At 40.9% G+C, this 8,426-nt stretch overlaps 1 long non-coding RNA gene across 1 annotated transcript; it reads left to right on the top strand.

Annotated features, from left to right (window-relative positions):
- The first annotated feature begins 7,057 nt into the window (after positions 1-7,057).
- Positions 7,058-7,811, top strand: LOC147327456 (uncharacterized). Its single transcript, XR_015130022.1, has 3 exons — positions 7,058-7,314; positions 7,395-7,615; positions 7,705-7,811. It is a non-coding gene; the product is annotated as an uncharacterized LOC147327456 (long non-coding RNA).
- The last annotated feature ends 615 nt before the right edge of the window (positions 7,812-8,426 follow it).

Below are 8,426 nucleotides of genomic sequence, written 5' to 3'. Positions count from 1 at the left end.
GATTAGTGGTAACAAAAGCCGAGGGAGGTCAACAGTGATCACTGACTGTTTTAGTAGACTGTTTAAATAGAAGAAAATACAAAACATTAAACATGTTAACAACACAAAAGCCATATTAAACGCAGACTACTTTAGGCGCGGAAGTAGGATTCGTCACGTCATCACTTAACGACCGGATAGCTACTCTGCGCTCTTCACTCCTTCCTGTTTTGAGCACCACTTTTTTGCTCTGGTTTGCTGAACATAATTTAAAATGCCACTGAGACAACAAACTGCCCTTTAAGACACACTCCCAGAAAAAAAGGTGCCTAGTGGACATCAACATCTTCAGATATTCTGCAAAAATAAGAGCAGAGAGAGAAAGGTCGTGAAATATAAGTAATAAATTTCGAAGCATGCCCCTCTGCTATCAAAAACTGTTCAGAAAAGGTGCCCGTTTTAATCAGTGGAGTGTAAAATGACTGAATAAATGTTTGCACCAAAAATTAAATTCATAAGGAAAATGATTTCATAAAAAAAGTAGGCTTTGGTTCGCAAGATAGAACCATGACTTTAACAAATGATGAAACTTATTAAGTGTCCAGCTTTAGTTTAACCCTATAATGGCCATTTTATCATATTTGATACATGAGTTTCTGAGACCTCTATCTCATCAACATGGTCAATACTTGCCATAATTTCAAAATGTTATGGACAGAACTCTTTTTTTGTCTAACAATAACATTGTTGTTAACAACAAGTTGTATCAAATGTATCAAATGCGATACAAAAATATATATATTAAACATATAATAAAAACATATCGAACACAACATGATATTTTTTTGATTTTGTTATTAGGGTTAATAAACATCTCATTACCAAAAAATCTGAATTTTCTGGCTATTTTTTGATGGGTTGGGTCTTACGGGGTTAAATTAAATACATATGTGTTGTATAATGTGGAGTGAAGGTCTAGTTTGATAGTGATGTTGGCTCAGTCTTTTCCCCCTTCTGGGACCTGGATCTGGGACCTGGAATTTAAGACATATTCAGACACTTTCATAGTTCATGTTTGAGGTATGTTTATTTAAGGTGCAATACAATAACTGAAAACATTGTTGGGGTATCTACAGTCTATAGGTAATCAGTAACAACTATGAAGACCAATAAAATTTGAAATTAACATTAAGAAATGCTGCAATTTGTCATGAGTCATGACTGAAACATTGGTTTCCCCACTACATGAGCTGCCTGCATATTCATTGCTCTGTCTATGTGCCGAGGAGCCGAGTCTCTCAGGGACTTCCTTCCCTCATCACTTTGTTTCTTTTGCTACTCATACTGAGGAGAAAAAAAGGCCTATTTTTCATCTTTTTTTTAAAAAACTGGTGGTGTTGCCACGGTGGATTCCATTCCTATACGCATCATTTTCATTTATAACCATAAAATACCTCAACATGTGTCTGCTCAGCACAGCTGTGTCATGTGATCACAGGACAACAACACAGAGCAGGAAGAAGGCAACAGCTTGCATTTTTGTTAGAATTCAAACAAAGGTAGCAAGACACAACATTTCAATGAGCCATCATTAAATAGCTTTAATAATCATGACCAACAAACCAAGTATGAGAAAAATAGACCCCTCCAGTTTTCTTCAGTGCACTCAAGTGAAGTAAACAGGAAAGATTTCAGCAATATAGCATAAAAAAACAAAAAAACAAAAACCATTTTATGAAGTTTCATGGTAATTCACCTCCTTTTCATTTTGTAGAACTGCAGCAGGTTCTTCTTCTTCTTTCAGCTGATCTTTTTAGAGCACCTCAGTGGATCATCTGCCTCCATCTCACCCTCTTCCTAGTCACCTACTCGTCCTCAGTCACACCAACCTGCCATATGACCTCCTTTGTTATAAACGTCCACCATGAACCTTCTCTGCGGTCTTCCTTGTCTCCTCCTGCCTGGCAGCTCCATCTTTAACATCCTTTATCCAACATATCCACTCTCCTTCGTCTGCATATGTCCAAACCATCTCAGCCTTGCCTCTCTGACTTCGTCTCCAAACCTCTCAGCCTGAGTTGTCCCTCTGATGTAATCATATCTAATCCTATCCATCTTCATCACTCCCTACTAGGGCTGCCACGATTAGTCGACCAGTCACGATTACGTCGACTATCAAAATCGTCGACGACTAATTTAATAGTCGACGCATCGTTTGAAGCTTTGTAAGATCACAAAAGACGCAGGAATAAGTAGTAGGATTTAAGAGTGTAATAACGGACTGAAACAGAAGATGGCAGCACTGCATGTACAAGGATGCCAGCTGCCGTTAAATCCCGAAGAAGAAGAAGCTGTGTCCCATAATTCATAGCGCGGCCCAGAACAGTTGTCAACAATGGCGGCAGCTGGTTAGTTTTAACTGCTGCTGGTGGAATAGGCTGTACGTTTTACCTCCAGTGGATGCATGATCTGATTAGTCGACTAATTGCAAAAATAATCGGTGACTAGTCGACTATCGAAATAATCGTTTGTGGCAGCCCTACTCCCTATTAAGTCTTTAACGTCTTCAGCTCTGCCATCTTTTCTCACTTCCATGTCTCCAAACCACTTCCTGTTCACTCATGAAGTTCCGACCTTCTTTTTTTCATAACCCTGAAAATATATATTTTTCTAATTTTGTATTCTTTACTTTTCTGTGAATATGCATGCTCCGTCTGCCTGTCCCTTTGCTTCTGGAACACTTGAACTTCCCCAATGAGGACCAATAAAGGACATTTTTATTCTCTTCTTCTATTCTAAACACACACATTTCAGTGCTGGGCTTTGTTATTCAAGGCTCAGCAGCAGTGCACACTCAGTTGCCCAGGGTTAGTAGATATGGACTACTGTCAATCATACATTGGCTGTATTGCTTTCTTTTATTTAAGTTGTTTATGTGTGCTAAGAAAACAAAAAATCTCCACATTCACTCTCACACAAGGGCAAATGTTGTTGTGATATTGATTTGCTGCTCTGGAAAAAGCAACTCTGAAACAGAAGCACAGATACTGAGAGAGACGAGGCATCAGATTTAAAGGGAACTTCATCAAACCTCGAGTGACTCAGCTGGGCGATAATCCTGACAGGATGGTGCAGAGGTCTCAGGAGACAAGAACAAACTGGGAAACACAACTTAATACTTTGTCAACAAATAAATATAAAAAGTCACATAAAATCCAGTTCTGGCTTCCATCATCCAAATTATTGGCAAAACAAACAAACAAAAAAAAACAGTGTTAATTAGGCACGACAAGAAATCGACATGCAGGTGGTCATTGTTCTGCCAAATGTAATTCAGCCAAACAAACAGACAGATTAGGCTGCTAAATGTAGGATGCTAATGTATGTCTGGCACAGCCTTGCGTGTGTCTATGCGTGTGTGGGGGGGGGGGTTTCTCTCTTAATGACACAGGCCTGTCATTTACAAAATGAGAGAATCTGTTGCAGCTTTGGATTGGCAGAGAGACTCTAAAATTAGATTGGATTGTAGTGTCAGACTCACTTAAGGTGTTGGGGTCTGAGTACGCTGCTGAACTGAACCATTCATTTATGAATCTCATGATTAAAAGCCTGAGATGCCTTAGGAGAAACAAAAACCGTTTCAGTGTTACACATCAGCATGTCCACGTTCAGTCAGTCGACTGCTGTGATTAGTGAAATGCTACTAAAGTTAATCAAAGAAACCTGTCAACATCGCTCCACTTAACCACAAAAATAACACAAGTACACGCTCATATCATACCACAAACAAACAAATCCCTTTAAAATGTATATTCCTTGTTACTTAATGGAATATTAAATCTGTATTCACACAGGAAGTAATTCACTCATTAAGCAGCATTTTGAATCTTTGTTAGTGGGCATTCAGGCTCTGGTTTGGATTGATTTGCATGTCATTGATTGACACAAGTATTTGATGTTCAAGCCAAACCCTTGTTGGGTTTGCACACATCTCAAGAGGGATCCTAGCCTTCTCCTCTTTATGGAAACTTTCTAAATCCTGTAGGTTTCTTGAAGATTCAGCTCACTGCACAAACGTTTGAGGTCTGGACAGTAGCTAGCTATGAACATGATCCACCAGCTTTTTTACAACATTTTGCATGGAGCTCCAGACCGAGGGCCATTGATGGTCATTTTATATTTCTTCCATTTCAGAATTATCGTACCAGCAGTCGTCACCAATACTAACCTTCCTGCTGGTGACCTGGAGCCCATTCCCCCTTGTTCAGGTTTACATTCTTGTCCCTGATGTTCTTTGACAGCTCTGTGGTTTTGCCCATAGTGGAGGAGACACTGAAATTGAAGAAACTGATTCTGTGGATACATGTGCTTCACACATATAATGAGTTGTTCACACAGTCAGTCTGTGGGAGGCAGAATTCTAGCCGGGTTGCTTGGGATCAAATACTTGAAATGTGAAGCAGTTTATAACTTTTGTGTAAAGTGTTTTTTTCTGGTGGACATTCTGTCCCTTTCCATTAAAATTAAGATACCATAAAAATAACAGTTCATTTCTTTCTAAGTGAGCAAACCACACAACAGTATAAAGATCAAATCATTATTTCCCCCACTGTACCAAGAGAAGAACAGAAAACAAACAGAGGCTGGTGGAGCGTTCCCCTCTCCCAGCAATAATAATTCATAACACACCACAATAATTTGTAATAATTGCCCTTGCCTTCTGCTTACCTACATCGCAGCACTGTAATCACATTCTGTCATTGACAGAAGTGCAGGGACATTTCTTCAACCATTCGAATTGGATTTCAGCCTTTTGTGTTTCCTCTAAAACCAAACGAGTCCTTGGTTGTTTCAGCTTCCCCGGAGGCTGACCTACTCCCACACTCACTGACAGTGCTATTACTTACATAATATGGCACTCTGAATGAAAGGTGTATTTTGTTTTTGTGCAGCTGATGAATGGAGACAGGACCTTTGCAGTGAGTGTAAACTGCTACTTTGATCTTTGAAGCCTCAAAAATTGGAGTCACCGCAATCTAAAAATAAGTCGTCCTGACTGTGACATCTCTACAGTATGTTTACAACTGTAGTGACAGGTAAATCTGCACTGTAATTATCATCTCTGCTTCACGCATGCAAGCTTTGACATACTAACTGCACACACACACACACACACACACACGCACACACACACGCACACACACACGCACACGCACACACACACACACACGCGCGCACACGCACACGCACGCACACACACGCACACACACGCACACACACACACACACACGCACACACACACACACACACACACACACGCGCACACGCACGCACACACACGCACACACACGCACACACACACACACGCACACATAGCACCTGAGGCTAAATATTCATGACTTCATTTTCACTTTGATTCCCTTCATCCAAAACTGAGATGTGCTTCACACTGTAACAGAGGCCGCAGTCAACATTTACACTGTTTTTGCTGTCCCTTATTTATTGCCAGGACGAGCACACCTGAGCCCCGAGTGGGCTTTTCAAGTGTAAAATGACTACCGACAGTGTACTAAACAAACTTGTGTAAAGAGTGTGTCAGTAAGAGTAGTCAGCGAAGAAAACCTGACCGTCACGCACACATACATGCACAGATTCACCCGGTCAGAAATGAAGCTCAAAATTCACTTCTTGTTATTCTCAAGCTGTTTCTCATCTTCCCCAAATGCTACGAGTGTGCATTCGCATGTCTCTGCACGTTATGTTTATGCTTGTTTCTATTAAGGTCTAAGCTCTAATTTTCTCTCTTTTTAAAGTGTTTCCTTGTTGGACTTATTGTTGCATGAAGTGAAGAGAGGCCGTCCCCAGATGAGGCTCTGTCGGCACACTGGCGTGTGTCGCCTTCATCATCGATTTCCACTGCGCAGTATCCAAGTTAAGTAAAGCAGGAACCACAAGACTGTGCGCCTTGGCACCAAAATAAAGAAGACAACCTGGTAAGGCCTGCTCTGTAATGGTGATATGGTCAATTCCCATAATAAGTTAATGGAGAGTAATGAGCTCCAGAAATAGCTATTTCCTGTTTTTCAACTGCAAAGTGAGCAATGAATATTTTCCCACAGGGGTAATTTGGTGGCTTTGCTTTCCTTGTAAAAATCCTTTGAAATCAGATTTAAGAAAGAAAATGGTGCCTTAGATTAGCATATATTACCAAGAGGTATACTGCAGGGTGGTGTTTTCATTTGTGCTGTCTCGTTCAGTAAATGGAGCTCACTTGCACATTACGACAAGAAACAAAGGCCACGTTTTGAAGAGACGTTTGATCAATGAAGGGTGGATGTCAAAGGAAGGCACAACTATGCAATTTACGCATGCATTTTCCTGGTATGCACGACGGGATCAGCCTGATCATGAAAATTTCAAGCAGGCTCCCCATTACTTGTAAGAAAATATCCTTTGATGTTCATTGGCCAGAAACGAGCTCTGCGAAGCAATTTTTGTTTGCCTTTCAACTGAGAAGATGAAACGTTAAATGCAAACACTGCGGTGGTTTTAGTGCTAAGTGTGACTCATACATTGTTTATATTCAGGGAAAGTACTATGAGGTCGAACATGGTATAAGCTGCGTTTACCAGTGCACGGTCTGTTGTGTTGCTGTAGTCATATATTCAGTTCAGTGAGAAGTTAAACCACTTTATAGTATATTAAAGTGATGTGAATTATCTCTAGTTACCATGTTTCTACACATTAAAGTGATTGACAACCTTTCCACTCTGTGAAAAAGGTTTTGTGTTATATTGAGATTGGCTAAAACAGTATTAGAAATCACATCTAAATTATAGTCTAATGTTATATATAACATATATATTATGTTGTGTGCAAACTTACAAATATATAATTCATAGTTACTGCTGTGAGAAAAACAACCAGAAACATCCTTGTATGACATGTACCTGAAACTGCAGGTAGAAATCACATCTAAAATATGATGTTATGTTAAATAATACATGTTGTGTGCAATCTTACAAATATATATTTAATTCATAGTTACTGCTATAAAACACAAGGTGGAAAGGGGAATTATGAATATGTGTTGTTTTGCAGTTTGTTCAATGATAATAAGGTACAAAAAATGGGGAAATAATAGAAGTCTGATCCCCTATGTGTCATATGCTGTGGGAGTGTCTGGTCGGGCGTGGTCCAGGTTCCTCTCATTCGTCCCTGGGGGTGGAGTTGGCCAGCTCATCACCTGTTGTCAATCTCCGGGGCTCCACCTAGAGGGTTTTTAAGCCGGCACGGCCTGCCACTCCTCGCCAGTTCGTCCTGCTACCATCTGTGGTAAACTCGCCCTCCTCTGAGCTCTGACTCTGTATATCTGGACCATGGGTTAATGTGTTTTTGTTTCCTGTATTCTTCAGATTCACCACCCGTCGCACTCATCAGTAGTGCTGGTTTGGTCTCCATTCTGTTCTTCCGTCTGCTCTGAACCCGAGGATTATATACTCCACTTCTCCTCAGCCTGCCCTTCAGTCCGTATTCTCCACCTCCTTGGAATCTGGACCGGACTCTCCACACTCTTGACCCTCTCTGGAATACTCCCACGGCAGCCCTTTTCCCGCCTAATAACTAGGGTCTCCAAGTAAGCCCAAGACTATCCACTGGCACTCCGTACCTCTGTCCCTTACTCGTTTTTTTCCATTCAGTAACATCTCTCTCCTGTGTTTACAGAAGTTCCCGTTAGAGTTCTCCCCGTGCTCTACGCCGGTCTCTCCGCCCACGGATTTCCCTTAGTTTCTGCGTATGGTTTCTGTTAAACCCAGTTCTGTTCACGTTTTGTTCTTTTCAATAAATTATACACAGTTCGAAGCAAATTGAGTCTGCTCTTGAGTCCACCGCATTCTCGCCCGTGACACTATGATGCTCTTTACTTAATGGGCTGATTTACTGTAAGCAATTATGTTACATGCTATCTCTCCAGAGGTTTTGCTATGATTCAGTGGTACTGTGCAAATTTACGCTCAGCGCCTGCTCAACTGTTTGTTAATTCAAATATCTAATCAGCCAATCAGACGGCAGCAACTCACTGCATTTAGGCATATAGACATGATCGTGATAAAGCTCAAACTGAGCATAAAAAGGCGCAACAAAGGTGATTTAAGGGACTTTGAACATGGAATGGGTGTTGGTGCTAGATGGGATGGTCTGACTATTTCAGAAACTGCTGAACTACTGGGATTTACTCACACAAGCATCTGTAGAAAGGTGCAAAAAAGGAGAAAATATCCAGTGAGTGGAAGTTCTCTGGGTGAAAGTACCTTGATGATGTCAGCGGTATTAGGAGAATGGACAGACCGCTTCAAGCTTCAGGCTGATAGAAAGGAAACAGTAACTCACATAATCAAACGTTACAACATCATTTCGAACCATGAAGCAGGGGAGCTGCAGCAGCA

The sequence above is a fragment of the Aulonocara sp. 'chitande type north' Nkhata Bay genome, linkage group LG6 (genome assembly GCF_057382095.1).
Source record: "Aulonocara sp. 'chitande type north' Nkhata Bay isolate Kocher_YH1m ecotype deep benthic linkage group LG6, A_spYH_male_GT1.1, whole genome shotgun sequence".
NCBI classification, from domain to species: Eukaryota; Metazoa; Chordata; class Actinopteri; order Cichliformes; family Cichlidae; genus Aulonocara; species Aulonocara sp. 'chitande type north' Nkhata Bay.
Note: the sequence above shows the minus strand (reverse complement) of the source record. Positions and strands in the feature narration are given on the sequence as shown.